Source organism: Cottoperca gobio, chromosome 10, assembly GCF_900634415.1.
Source record: "Cottoperca gobio chromosome 10, fCotGob3.1, whole genome shotgun sequence".
Lineage (NCBI taxonomy): Eukaryota > Metazoa > Chordata > Actinopteri > Perciformes > Bovichtidae > Cottoperca > Cottoperca gobio.
Window position 1 is genome coordinate 27,085,285 of NC_041364.1, and position 15,311 is coordinate 27,100,595.

The 15,311-nt window shown below is 39.6% G+C and overlaps 1 non-coding gene across 1 annotated transcript; it reads left to right on the forward strand.

Annotated features, from left to right (window-relative positions):
- The first annotated feature begins 9,451 nt into the window (after positions 1 to 9,451).
- LOC115015197 (small nucleolar RNA SNORA74) lies at positions 9,452 to 9,648 on the forward strand. Its single transcript, XR_003832975.1, has one exon. It is a non-coding gene; the product is annotated as a small nucleolar RNA SNORA74 (small nucleolar RNA).
- Positions 9,649 to 15,311: the final 5,663 nt, after the last annotated feature.

The window sequence follows — 15,311 nt, forward strand, 5'->3', positions numbered from 1 at the left end:
GACTTAGCCATCTTCAGTGGCTATGACATTTTGCTTCTTTGTTTTCTTTTCTCTTCAAGTATCTTTGTAATTGTCTGGATGTCATAAACAATAACAAATAAGAGCTGGAATAAAACTGAGAATACTTTGTCTTCTATTTTGTGACAAGATGATTTTATTATGAGACTTTATGGAAAGGAAGCATGAGCAACATGAAACAAGATATTTAGAATGGTAATTTTGAAAGGAACTGGTGCCTGATGCTTCCCTAAAAGTTCCTGATGTTGACTCCTAATATTTCCTGCCGTTTGCTGTGACTAGTTCTTGACGTTGTTTCCTGATAGTTCCTAACGAAGCTTCCAAAGTTTTAAGGTTTATTGATGATCAGGAGTCACACTGTCCTCAAATCAGCAGGTGTTTCTCTATGATTGGTGTGCTGTTAACAGTCATTTCTCTAGTAGTTTGCTTTTTTTTTCTTATCCAGTGATTCAGGTCTCCAGAAGAGTTAATTTTTCAAGCGTTCAAGTTTTGCAGCGCGTCAACTCGGCTCAAGTGCAAAATGTGAAGGTGCACTGTACTGTAACATAAATAACATCTGATTGAGAAAATGGCTGATTGAGAAACACACACATACCAACTAATAACATAAACGCAGATCAGCTCAATACCATGGTGAAAGAAATAGCAAACCTTCAAGCCTTCATCGATCAATATTTCAACAGACATAAAAAATATGGAAAAAACGACCTGAACTGATCAAAGACTTTATGAAAAGTCATATCAAAATAGCGCCAGACATTGTAAAAGGAATCACGTTTCATAGATTTCACCGTCTTAGTACACAAACATTGCCAAATTTGAACACTTTCAACAAAAGACACTGATCAAAAGCAAAGGACGGGAAATGAAGTGCACAACTTTTGGATTTCATGATCAATATTCCTGTGGAATAAACAAGATACAGAAACAACAGGAACATTACATTGCATTACAGTTCATTTAGCTGACGCTTTTGTCCAAAGCAACTTACAATAAGTGCAAACAATCATGAGGATACAACTCCGAACAGCAAGAATCTTGCAAGTACATTGGCTTCAAATAGGTGAAATCATTTAAGTGCAGAACACTAGCTTCAAATAAGCCAAACAAAAGTGCAACATACAGAAACAATAGAATAGGGATTCAACCATTAGCTACAAATAAGATAATAATGTAAGTGCAACATACAAAGAACAGAATTATATTTATTATTTGTTTGGCGTCGGCGGTAATGACACGCGATTGCGTCAATCGGAGTGTACTGAAGTTAATGTGGAGTCGGTGTGTACATTTGTCAAAACAATGTCGGACTCCGTAGTTTTCTCTGGTCCTCTGCTAAATCTTTTGAATGATGACATGTTTAGCCGCATGTCATCATTCCGTCGCTGGCTCTCATGGTGGTGTCCAGATAATGATGTGGGCTTCGTAGACAATTGGCGGACTTTCTGGGGAAAACCTGGTCTGATTAGGAGTGACGGAATCCATCCTACTTTGGGTAGAGCAGATCTCATATCCAATAATATTACAAAGTTTATTAGTGGACCTAATCCATGACAACCCAGAGTTGAGACCAGGAGAAAGAGTTGCAGTCTTACACACTTTTCTGTGCTTCTTTCCGGGCAGTCACCCACTCAAATCCCCATAGTGACTGTGTCTGCCCCACGACCACTGAAATTAATCAAATCTATGGTTAACAGAAGAGGAGTTAGACATTAAAACCTAATTAAAATAAACACCACCGCTGCAAAAGTGCAACTAAATCGAAAAATGAAATGTGGGCTCTTAAACATCAGATCTTTATCAACGAAAGCTGGATTGGTAAATGATTTAATATCAGATAATAAGATTGATTTATTTTGTCTCACTGAAACCTGGCTGAGACATGAAGAATATGTCAGTCTAAATGAATCCACTCCACCTGGTCATATTAATACTCACATTCCTCGAGGTACTGGCCGAGGAGGTGGAGTTGCGGCCATATTTGACTCAAACCTCTTGATTAATCCTAAGCCTAAACTAAACTATAACTCTTTTGAAAGCCTTGTTCTTACGATCTCAAACCCAACATGGAAAACAATAAAGCCAGTTTTATTTGTTACTGTGTACCGCCCTCCTGGTCCATATTCTGAATTTCTATCTGAATTCTCAGAATTTTTATCAAGTTTAGTCCTTAAAACAGATAAAGTAATTATTGTAGGTGACTTTAATATTCATGTAGATGTTGATAGTGACAGCCTTAATAATGCATTTATCTCAATATTAGATTCAATTGGGTTCAGTCAAAATGTACATGAACCAACTCACTGTTTAAACCTCACTCTGGACCTTGTTCTGGGATATGGTGTTGAAATTGAAAGTTTATCAGTGTGTCCACGTAATCCTGTTTTATCAGACCATGTTTTAATAACTTTTGAAGGCCTGTTACTGGACTACAAGCCAGTAGGCAAAATATCCTAGGCTCGATGTTTATCTGAAAGTGCTGTGACTACATTTAAGGAAGTGATTCCATCAGCACTTAATTCAATACCAGGACTCAATATCAATATAATGGAGGACTCCAATGCTAACTTTAGTCCCTCCCAAATTAATCATCTTGTTGATAGCGCTGCAGCCTCACTGCGAATAACACTCGACTCTGTCGCTCCTCTAAAGAAGAAGATCATAAAACAGAAAAAGAAAGCTCCATGACTTAATTTACAAATCCGCAAACTAAAACAAAAGTCGAGAAATCTTGAAAGTAAATGGCGTTCCACTAAATTGGAAGAATCTCGTTTAGTCTGGTTAGATAATCTTAAAACGTTTAAGAAGGCTCTCCGTAATGCCAGAGCAGCTTATTACTCTTCCTTAATAGAAGAAAATAAGAACAACCCCAGGTTTCCTTTCAGCACTGTAGCCAGGCTGACAGAGAGCCACAGCTCTACAGAGCCTTCTATTCCTATATCTCTCAGTAGTGACGACTTCATGAGCTTCTTTAACGATAAAATTATAATTATTAGAGATAAAATTAATCTCCTCCTGACCTCAATTAGTAATGACTTAACTTCAACCTCCGGAATTTTAAAAACATCTGTAACTCCTGAAATATATCTAGACTGTTTTACTCCAATCAACCTTAACCAACTAACTTCAACAATCTCATCGTCTAAGCCATCAACCTGTCTTTTAGACCCGATTCCAACTAAACTGTTTAAAGAAGTTTTACCCTTAATTAACACCTTGTTATTAAATATGATCAACCTGTCTCTATTATCTGGCTACGTACCACAATCCTTTAAAGTAGCTGCAATAAAACCACTTCTTAAAAAGCCTAGGCTTGATCCAGAGGTTTTAGCCAACTATAGGCCGATATCTAACCTACCCTTTCTCGCTAAGATCCTTGAGAAAGCAGTTGCAAAACAGTTATGTGATTTTTTACATAATAATAGTTTATTTGAGGTTTTTCAATCTGGATTTAGAGTTCATCATAGCACAGAGACGGCACTGGTGAAAGTTACCAATGACCTTCTATTGGCATCAGACAAAGGACTTGTCTCTGTTCTTGTCTTGTTAGACCTCAGTGCTGCTTTCGACACTGTTGATCATGACATTCTACTACAGAGACTGGAACATTGTGTTGGCATAAAAGGAACCGTATTAAGCTGGTTCAAGTCCTATTTATCTGAGCGATCTCAATGTGTTAACAATAAAACCTCCATGACACTTACTTGGACCGATTCTATTCACCTTATATATGCTTCCTTTGGGCAATATTATAAGGAACCACTCTATAAACTTTCATTGCTATGCGGATGATACCCAATTATATCTATCAATTAAACCAGGTGAAACCAATCAATTGGCTAAACTTCAAGCATACCTTAAGGACATAAAAACTCGGATGTCTAGCAACTTTTGATGTTAAACACAGACAAAACTGAAGTTATTATACTTGGCCCTAAACGCCACGAAACGCATTTTCTAATGACATAGAAGCTCTGGATGGCATTAATTTGGCGTCCAGCACCACTGTAAGGAATCTTGGAGTCATCTTTGATCAAGATCTGTCGTTTAACTCCCACATAAAACAAATCTCAAGGACTGCCTTCTTTCATCTACGTAACATTGCAAAAATAAGACACATCCTGTCTCAAAATGATGCAGAAAAGCTAGTCCATGCATTTGTTACTTCAAGGCTGGATTACTGCAACTCATTGTTATCAGGTTGTCCCAATAAGTTGCTTAAGACTCTTCAGTTGATCCAAAATGCAGCGGCACGTGTATTGACAAGAACAAGGAAACGGGATCATATTATTCCCGTATTAGCTGCTCTGCACTGGCTCCTGGTAAAATACAGAATAGAATTCAAAATCCTTTTCCTGACTTACAAAGCAATTAATGGTCAGGCTCCAGCATATCTTAAAGATCTCATAGTACCTTATAAACCAACTAGAGCATTGCGCTCCCAGACTGCAGGGTTACTTGTGGTTCCTAGAGTCTCTAAGAGTACAATGGGAGCCAGAGCCTTCAGCTATCAAGCTCCTCTCCAGTGGAACCAGCTTCCAGTTTGTGTTCGGGAGGCAGACACACTCTCCACATTTAAGAGTAGGCTAAAGACTTTCCTTTTTGATAAAGCTTATAGTTAGGGCTGGCTCAGGTTTGCCCTGGATCAGCCCCTAGTTATGCTGCTATAGGCTTAGACTGCCGGGGGACACCTCCCTGCTCTCTTCCTTCTGTTCCTCTCTCCTCCCCTCCCTCTCTTCTTTGTATGCATTTATGTAAATGTATGTTACTAACTCATCATCCGGGGCATCATCCCCGGAGTTTCTGTTTCTCATGTGGCAGGTTGCCACTGATAAAGTTTACGTCAGGATCAGGAATCGTGGCTGCGGCTGCTGCCCTGGTCCTGCTGGACACCGGGAAGCCTTATTGACATTTTCCTGGATTCACCCAAACTTTCTCTTTTTCAACACAACATCATTCTCTGTCAAATGTTGTATTTGTACTATGTTGTTTATCCTGTACATACGACATCTATTGCACGTCTGTCCGTCCTGGGAGAGGGATCCCTCCTCAGTTGCTCCCCCTGAGGTTTCTTCCATTTTTCCCCCTTTAATTGTGGGGTTTCTTTTAGGAAGGGTAACCTGTACAGTCTGTAAAGCACACTGAGACAATTGTATAATTTGTGATATTGGGCTATACAAATAAATTTGATTTGATTTGATTTTGTTTTTTTTCATTTGTTGAGGTGCAGTCGAAACAGGTGAGTTTTCAGTCTGCGACGGAAGATGTGAAGACTGTCTGCTGACTTGACATCAATGGGGAGGTTGTTCCACCATTTAGGAGCCAGGATAGCAAGCAGGCGGGAATCTGGGTCCCACTCACAGTGAGGGAGTAGCGAGCCGATTGGCTGATGCAGAGCAAAGTGAACGCGCTGGGGTGTACGGTCTGACCATGGCCTGGATGTAGGAAGGGGCTGATCCATTCACTGCACGGTGGACCAGCACCAGAGTCTTGAAGCAGATTTGGGCCGCCACTGGTAGCCAGTGAAGGGAGCGGAGACGCGGTGTCGTGTGGGAGAACTTGGGTAGATTGAAGACCAGTCGGGCTGCTGCATTCTGGATGAGCTGTAGAGTTCGGATGGCACATGTAGACAGTCCAGCAAGGAGGCAGTTGCAGTAGTCAAGGCGTGTGGTGGCAAGAGCCTGGACAAGAACTTGTGTCGCCTTCTGAGTCAGTAGGGGACGTATCCTCCTGATGTTGTACAGAGTGTGTCTGCAGGAGAGAGTTGTTGCAGTGATGCTGCTGCTATTAAAAGCAATACACTTTAACTTAGTAAACAATATTTTCACAGTCTAGTAGAAGATCCTCCAAGATTTGGATGCACTCCTGACCCCTCCACTCATTACCAGAAACTTTCAATCTAATCAGCAATGTGTAATTTGGAACTGTGATTTCAAATTACACAATGAACTAGAATAAATCAACCCTACTCCCTCTTGCTGAAGATATTTGGGATTCTGTAACACAAAACTACTCCCCTTTCACATTGGAAACATCAAGTAATGACGCAATTAACATTTCCGCCAGGCTGCCAGATTTCTTTTCACCTCAATTACACCCCACTATTAAAAAAGATACTAGATAACTTCTATGATGGACAAATCTCTCAACCTCCCTAATAGGACAAATCGCAAAAGTTAAAATGAAAGTTCTATCTCAAATTAACTATCTCTTTGTATGCTTCCCACCACCCCAACAGATAAATGGTTCAGATCCATCAACTGTTTAACCAGACAATTCTATTGGAAAAAACAAAAATCTCACTCTCAACATTACAGATGAAGAAATCTCAAGGAGGCTGAGACGCACCAAATTTCCTGGACTACTTCCTAGAAAATCCACTACATAACTTCGTCAAATGGATTCAACAACCCAAACACAATAACTCATGAATAGACTCAACACATTTCCAATGCAAAAATATCTCAATCACAGACCTAATTTTCCTACCCCAATCAACAACAAAAAACTCAACCTCTTCAAAAGTACAGTAATCTCTACAACTCTGACAGCCTGGTGGAAAGCTAGCCAAATCACTAAACCACCACTAACACCCTGTAAGTACACCCCAATTTGGCACAACCCCGACTTCCAGGCCGGCAACACTCCCACGTACTTTCCCACATGGAAACACAAAGGAATCACTCACCTTCATGACCTATTTGAAAATAACCCCTAGATCGACCTTCTCATAAGATTCATCTTAATAGAGAAAATGGCAGCCTCTCATAAAAGCAATATATCGGACTTCAATGAAACCTATATATATGTCTATTCATTTTTTTTTATTCCTGGTTTAGACACTAGTAACATTGTTATTGATACTGTTGATGGCAGTGATAGTAGTGATAGTAGTCGTAATTAGTAGCAATGGTATTTCTAATATTGAATATCAAGGCTGATAGTTATGATTTTTGCCACTTATTGCCATTATTATTATTATTATTATTATTATTATTATTATTATTATTATTATTATTATTATTATTAAGCTGTTGTGGTCTATTTTTCTTTGTCAGTCCATTTTATTTCAATGTTTCTATTATCATAACATGTTGCAGTTATTATTAGTATTAGTATTATTAGTATTAGTAGTACTTATTGTAAGTCGCTTTGGACAAAAGTGTCAGTGTAAAGTGTAAATCATATGATATTAGTTTTTTTCCCCCTTGTATAGAATGTTGTATGGTATTTCAAATGTAGTGTAAATGTATTTGGGGAAAATTTGTACAGTTCTGTAGGCTCTTTTGTTGTTCAGAGGAAGAGAGCCGAGTGGTACCTCATCCCACAAGACGATCTTTGGGCGAGCTTCCCCTCCCATAATGCACAGCGGCATACTGCCCTTTATAAAGCGACGCGCGACTTCCTTTCCGTCTCTCAGTCTGCCGAAGCATGATGTTGTAAGATGGGCTGAACCTGTTGTCAGCTAATGTAAGTATTTTTATATATTAACACGTGTTGGTTTAAATACTAAGTGAACCTATATCTTTTGGTGGAATTAAACCCTCATGCCGGATTCAACAGTTACCTTTGTAATTTCTTTTCCGAATGGCGTGATTATGTGAACTCATAAGTTTGGCTTTTAAAGGTTACTGTCACAACGTGAGTTTATTTATTTTCTGATACTTGTACTGACTTGCTAGCCGCAGAAGAGCTCAACATCCTGCTCGTAAGTTCAATAAATTGCTAGTGGTACACAACTGTTTCCGGTGGCGTAAAAACAAATGTATATATTTATCTCATTATCTTTTTGGCTCGCAACTAAATTATTTTGGTAGTATTTGGCCTTCCTAAGCAAACATTCTCTTTTCATTACACGGCTTCTGCGTCACACCAGTAACGTCTCTGATGAATATTTTCTGTCTTGAAGGATTGGAACGTTATGCTTTTTTCGTCCAAAACCGTAGCAAGTCTCATCAATAAAATAACTTTAGAGCCACATTATTTTTTAAACGTGCCGAACATTAACCAGACATGCTAATATTAACCATACTTTAAAGGTGTTTCTGTTATCATGGAAATGGCTGTTTTAAACATCGACCTGCCACACCGAAGATGGATCAGTCAGGTAATGCCTCATGTCTACGCCGGTATAAAACTGCTTATGCCACCATGATGGCAACAATTGGTCTACTCAGAAGTATTAGTAGTGAATAATTAGAATGCTTTACGTATACCTGGTTGATGCTGCGTGACGTGGATCGCATTCTAATAAACATTCCAAAAACTAGATTTAGATAGTCTGGCAGTTATGCAACTATGTGGAGGTGGAACGGGCGGAAGTCCATCAACCACTTTTTGATCTAGGCGCAGCTTGGTTTGGGAGTACTGTTTTAACTGTTGCGCCCTCTATTGGTTGACCAGGCATACTTCATTTCCAGTTTCTTCAGTCTGCATTAAACTTGCGCGAGGTACCTATTCAAAGCAAAATATAAGGTGAGACATAAGTGCGGAGCAGTTATCTATTCGTAATGTCATTTGTAAATGCAGTGTAGCCTTTTACATGTACTGTCAGAGTGTTTGTTTGCGAGTTCATACAGCTTGTTTACTGATGTCTGTCATTTTATCTCGTGGACTACTTGTTGGATGTTTGTATTGCAATAACTGGATTTAACTAGTCTCTTCTTGATATGAATGATGTGAAGATCGTAAGCATGTCATTTTGCCTTCTGGGCTCATCGTGGGTATGTGTTTTCGACCACGTTCAGAAAATGTATCAAAAACAATCGTAAGTTAGTCCTGATAAATGTAATTAACTAGTCAGGGAGAAGACTTATTTCATGGTGTTAATGTAGGCTAAGCCTAAAGTAATGTTATTGAGTGCCATGTAGTTGGAAACAAAGTAATTTTATTGAGTACAATTTTGGTTGCCTCAAAGGTTATATTCATTCTGCATTAAACTTGACTGGTGGGCCTGTTAAGGTGGAAAACATGTGACCTTTTGCTCTAAGCTTACAAGACTAACCAATGTCCAGCCTCTGCACCAGATCACAACAGTGAAGTTGGGACCTACAGTCCATTTCATCTAAATTAGTGTAAGCTGCTTAAATCTAATTTCGTATTGTGATATGGGTGGTTGACATATCAATTTTTTTTATTCTCATAACTCTTTACTCATTTAAATGTGCAGATGTTGAGATTTATTCATGTACATGGATGCTAAACGCATTGACCGTTTAATTGTTAATGCTCATGAAATACAAAATGTAGTGAGCCGGCCCACTCAGTGTGAGTTGTCCCTTACAGAGATGCTGGTCTCCTCTTGAACAAAGAAGCGGCAGCTATGGGATAGAACTGTCAAGTGGCCTGCCTTGTCTTTTGGGACTACAGGTAAATGTGCAGAACTGAAAATGCAGCTATGTGATCACTTGTGAAGTAACCTTAACCCTCCCTCCCCAGCACTCAGTCAGCTGACCAGCTGCAGTGTCTGGCTCAGTGTTACAGTGCTGGTAGATGAAGTCTCTGTGCTGCTCTAGGCTCTGCAAGTTCTGTTTTAGAGTCTGCTGCTTGTGAGCTGCTACAGAGCCTGGCCCAACGAGAGTGGTCTGTCCTGATCATCAGCTGGGCAGGCCTAGTGTAGGGCCGCACATTCACATACCACAAGGGACACTTGGAGACAATTACTTTTATTGTATTGCATGCTCTTATAGGTGTAGGGAAATATGTAATGGCTTTTATATGCAATATTGTGATTTTTTTTTTTTTTTGTTAAGAAATTGACTAATCTGATTGTACAAAACATAATCAAATGTATTTAACTGCCTTAGTTAATGATTAGTCTTCCCAGAGTTTTAAAGTGGTTACTTCTAAAACGTGAATATTATAGTTGTATACAGAACTCAAATTGCTACAGCTCATTTGGATACTAGTAACATTCAACTCAATTAAGTTGGTTCTCCCTGCATTTTTTTTAAATCGCTCTATGTTGCAGGCGGAGCCTAAAAGCTGGAGTGACAGTGAGGCAGGCTGCCTGAAGGTGAGTGAGAAAAGCGGGTTTTCAAAATGTTCAGGTTACATGCAGTGATGACTAAATATGTAACACATCATGCTGACAAACACCCTGGTGAACCATAAACTCTGAGCATAGCAGCAGACTGTCAGCAGTGATCAGTAATGTGGTTGTGCTTTAATTGATCTTCTCTGCAGGAGCATGTGGAGCAGCAGGCCTACAGAGGACAGCAAGGAGCTGACCTGGGTATGTGACAGCCCCTTAGCAGTGTCATTGTGTAGTGTAAAACCAATGCTGTACTGCCATGTCAGAGACCTCATCTCTGCTGTGGAATCATAAACATTGGGAGAGAAAGCTCAGGACTTTGGCACAGGTTCAGTAAAAAACCCTTTACGAGAACTTGACTTAAGACTTGATACACACCCTTGTAATCCATTACATTGAAGTTTAGTCTATGGGCTGTCTGGTGATACTTGTGCTTTGTGTTCAATGTAGTGTTGGTCCGCCTGCCGGGAAGTTGTCATCAGTACACCCCCTGGTTCTGCACTGGGGCTGATGAGAAGTCTGGTAATTGCAGGTTTCTTAAATTGTGTACAAATGCTATTAAGAAGATTTGCTCTAGTATAAACTTGTCTGATTTGATTCTGTTTGAGTTCAGTGTCATAAGGTGCATATATTTAAACTGAGTACTTTCTGGCTTGTTGTTCCACCTTTGGTGCACAACTAGTGTTAAGATCAGGGTTAGCAACACGGTTACTAGGTTGCTTTTAGGGGACTACGTGTTGCCCACAGGGCATGTTCTAAAAAATAGCAATAGTCACCATAGAGCTCAGTCTAAAACTAGTATTTGTTTTGCTGTTTAAAAAAAAAAAAATCCATAACACTTGACTTTATTTTTAAAGCGGCACATTGTGGAAACTACCATGCTAACTACCCACCTGCAGCACTGCAGACAGAACAAGCTGAGAGTTGGGCAGCATCTCTTTTCACCAGGCCGGTGAACAAGTCACAGAAAGCAACGGAAGCTTCATTTAGAGCTTCACATTTCTTTAAATAAAGAACAAAGCCTTTTTGATATTGCAAACGCTTCTAAGACGAGGAAAGGTTCTGATGTCATCTTCGCAATAATGTTAGTGGTTTGTACAAACGGGATATGATTGAAGATGCAACAATTAATGATTTCCTAATGAGTCATTTGCCGCTTTGCAATGATGTGATGGCTCCAAACCGCAGCCAGGATCTGATTGAGTTTAAACTCCATTTGATGTCGTGACATTTTCTCACTTTGGTTCTGGACTTTCAGCGTTTCACAGGTTTCAGTCAGGTGGTTAGACGAACTGCTCTCCTGAGACACACAAAAGCACTTGTCGCTGAACCACTTGTAGCTGCTGAATCCCCTGCATCAGGATGATGCACCTTGACTGTCAGTCAGATTTTTCATTTTGCATCTATACATAGAATCTGAGTTTCATGCTTCGGTGGAATCGCAATGCATGCAGGTGTGGCAGGCCTAGAAAATTGAGCACCAACTCTACAAGGGCCGCCATATTGGATTTCTTCTTCGTGTGTTGACATTGTATTTGACTAGTTTTTAGTGTAATGATCGCTCTTCTAGTTTATGGGATTTGGACACTGAAATTGTGTGGTGAAAGGATGTTCAGTGGGGAAAAACTAAATGGGCAAAATCTCAATGTGAGCTTAATGATTGCACTCATTTGATGAAAAATTGCAACTGCAAGCCCCCGTTTGAACCATTTCCAACAGCACTAAAGAACAATGATAGAAGGCTAGCATGGACCAAAGAGACAGGATTATGGGAAGTCTTGGGAGCCCAAGAAACCTTCACAGATTTGCAGTGAGCATTTCATGCAAGGAAAACCAACAAATGAATTCCCTGATCCTGAACTCAACCTGGGGTATGTGTCAAATCCTATTCGCAGCTTCAATCCTGAACAGCAAAGCTGTAACGTGGATGCATGTACTGCTCATTCTGCAAAGTAATAGAGATAAAAATATGTAATAAATTGTCTGGGTAGTCTACTTTATTTATATATTGACAAATGTACTTTCTATATATTGAGTTTTAGAATAATTAACAAACACAAGTTGGGTATATATTTATTATAGCTTACGCTGCAACACAACTACAATAAGCACATATAGCGCCAGTTTTCTTGACTGCGCAGATCCATGCCGAATATGGCGTATGGGAAATGTTCATTGAGTACAATTTGCTTTCAGCTCGAGCAATAACTTGTCAGCAAAACAAAGGAACTAAAACCTCATGCACACTGGAAAATTACTTTGTATAAATATATAGCGCCAACTCACTTTTCACATTGAACAGTTTATAATGCTTACGTTATTTATCTGCACGTTTCCGTGTCTACTGCGTTGCTGATTTTCACATTCTGCTGTTTTGCGAACCTTCGGAAATTAGCAGTGTTTTTTAAAGGCACACGACCTGAATCTGCACCAGTGATGCTCTGCTACTATAGTCTGGTGGCTTAGCGTAATTTTTTTAGATTACCACAAAATCACTGTGCCCTGGATAATATAGATCACAACCACTTCAATGACTTCCTTCCATGGAACGGGCATTAGTCTTTTCCAGTTTCCAAAGCAGCCCACCTGTTTTGATCCCACCTTTGGGTTGCACAAAACACCATCTCCCAGACAGCTACTGCAGTCACTGCTGTATCTCTGACGACATCTGCCATTGCTGTTCCAGAGTGCAACATGAAGACATTCTTTAAATAAAAAAACATGTCTGAAGAAACCAACTGGCTCAAGTACGCACTGTCACTAATACAGAAGGAGGAACTCACAAGTGAAGATGCTGTAGCATGGGCAGCCTATCATGCCTCAGTGCATCCTACTATACAAGAACCACCTGCTGTTACATGTTTACATTACTCCCACTTTTCTATGAAACACTGTATACACTACATACTCTGTATACACTACATACACTAAATACTCTGCATACACTACATACTCTGCATACACTGCATGCTTTGCATACACTACATACTCTGCATACACTATATACGCTGCATACACTGCATACTCTGCGTACACTACATACTCTGCGTACACTACATGCATTGCATACTCTGCATACACTACATACTCTGCATACACTACATACACTGCATGCTTTGCATACACTAAATACGCTGCATACACTACATACTCTGCATACACTATATACACTGCATACTTTGCATACACGACATACTCTTAAATACACTACATACTCTGCATACAATGCATCCTCTGCATACGCTGCATACTCTACATACTCTGCGTACACTGCATACACTACATACTCTGCATAAACTACATGCTCTGCATACACTACGTACACTACATACTTTGCATACTCTGCATACACTACATAAACTGCATACTCTACATACACTAAATACACTGCATACTCTGCATACTAGGGCTGTCAAGTGATTAAAAAAAATGATCTAATCTAATTTTGTGATTAATTAATCTAAATTAATCGCATATTTCAATATTTGCTTTTAGAAGCATTTCAAAATATTAAAATGTTTTTTGGAAGATGAGATGACAATAAACAATATCTTTAAAAGTTGTGTCATTTGCATGTGTAAAGCCTCCTTTAACCCCCTGTCCTCTACCACCTGCAGTCCATTGTAATACATTTCCTGATGGAGTTGTTAATGTGTCTCAGGTAGACCGACTCATTCTGCGTCTGAACGCTAGATCGAGAGATGACGAGACGAGTCGCTCACTTTAGCATCAGCGGTGGTGCTAGCTAGCTCCGAGCTAGCTGCTAAGTGCTTTGCGTTGAGGTGATATTTCAGCTTGAAGTTCTCCGATGTTTCGAACATTCTTTGCTGCAGGAATCGCACAGAACGGAGCATTAACAGTTACATCCGGGAGTTTATTAATGTAAACTTTCCACTCACTAGGCCAAGTAACGTTTTCTCATTCGCATCTTGACAAGGGTCAAGGGGCATTTTAGAGCGCGATTAATCTGCGTTATTGTTTTTTGTGATTAATTAATCGAAATGAACGCGCTAATTCAACAGCCCTATTGCATACACTGCATACACTACATACTTTGCATACACTGCATACACTACATACACTGCATACACATTGCCTTGCGTTACTTTGCTCCGGGTACTTTTACGCCAAGGATACATCAGATGTATGCTTCAAATCCTCCATGCAAGCGCCTTCCTCACTTTAAGGTCTTGCTCGGACGAGTTGACCCACGAGCACAGGTATTTGAAATCATTGACTTCCTTTAGAGCAGTGCCTCCAGTTGTTTTTAGAGGTGGATGGTCCGGGGGGATGTTATATGTTATGAACTCAGTTTTCTTGGCATTTAGGTGTTTAAAGAAGTTTTACCCTTAATTAAGACCTCGTTATTAAATATGATCAACCTGTCTCTATTATCTGGCTATGTACCACAATCCTTTAAAATAGCTGTAATAAAACCACTTCTTAAAAAGCCTAGTCTTGATCCAGAGGTTTTAGCCAACTATAGGCCGGTATCTAACCTTCCCTTTCTCACTAAAATCCTTGAGAAAGCAGTCGCAAAACAGTTGTGTGACTTTTTACATAATAATAGTTTATTTGAGGTTTTTCAATCTGGATTTAGAGTTCATCATAGCACAGAGACGGCACTGGTGAAAGTTACCAATGACCTTCTATTGGCATCAGACAAAGGACTTGTCTCTGTTCTTGTCTTGTTAGACCTCAGTACTGCTTTCGACACTGTTGATCATGACATTCCACTACAGAGACTGGAACATTGTGTTGGCATAAAAGGAACCGCACTAAGCTGGTTCAAGTCCTATTTATCTGAGCGATCTCAGTTTTATACACGATGAATCCCCCATGCTAGCCAATGTCAGTCATGGAGTCCCACAAGATTCTGTACTTGGACCTATTCTGTACTACCTTATACAGTATATGCTTCCTTTGGGCAATATTATAAGGAACCACTCTATAAACTTTCATTGTTATGCGGATGATACCCAATTATATCTATCAATTAAACCAGATGAAACCAATCAATTGGCTAAACTTCAAGCATGCCTTAAAGACATAAAAACTTGGATGTCTATCAACTTTTTGATGTTAAACACAGACAAAACTGAAGTTATTATACTTGGCCCTAAACGCCTCCGAAACGCATTTTCTAATGACATAGAAGCTCTGGATGGCATTAACTTGGCCTCCAGCACCACTGTAAGGAATCTTGGCGTCATCTTTGATCAAGATCTGTCGTTTAACTCCCACATAAAACAAATCTCAA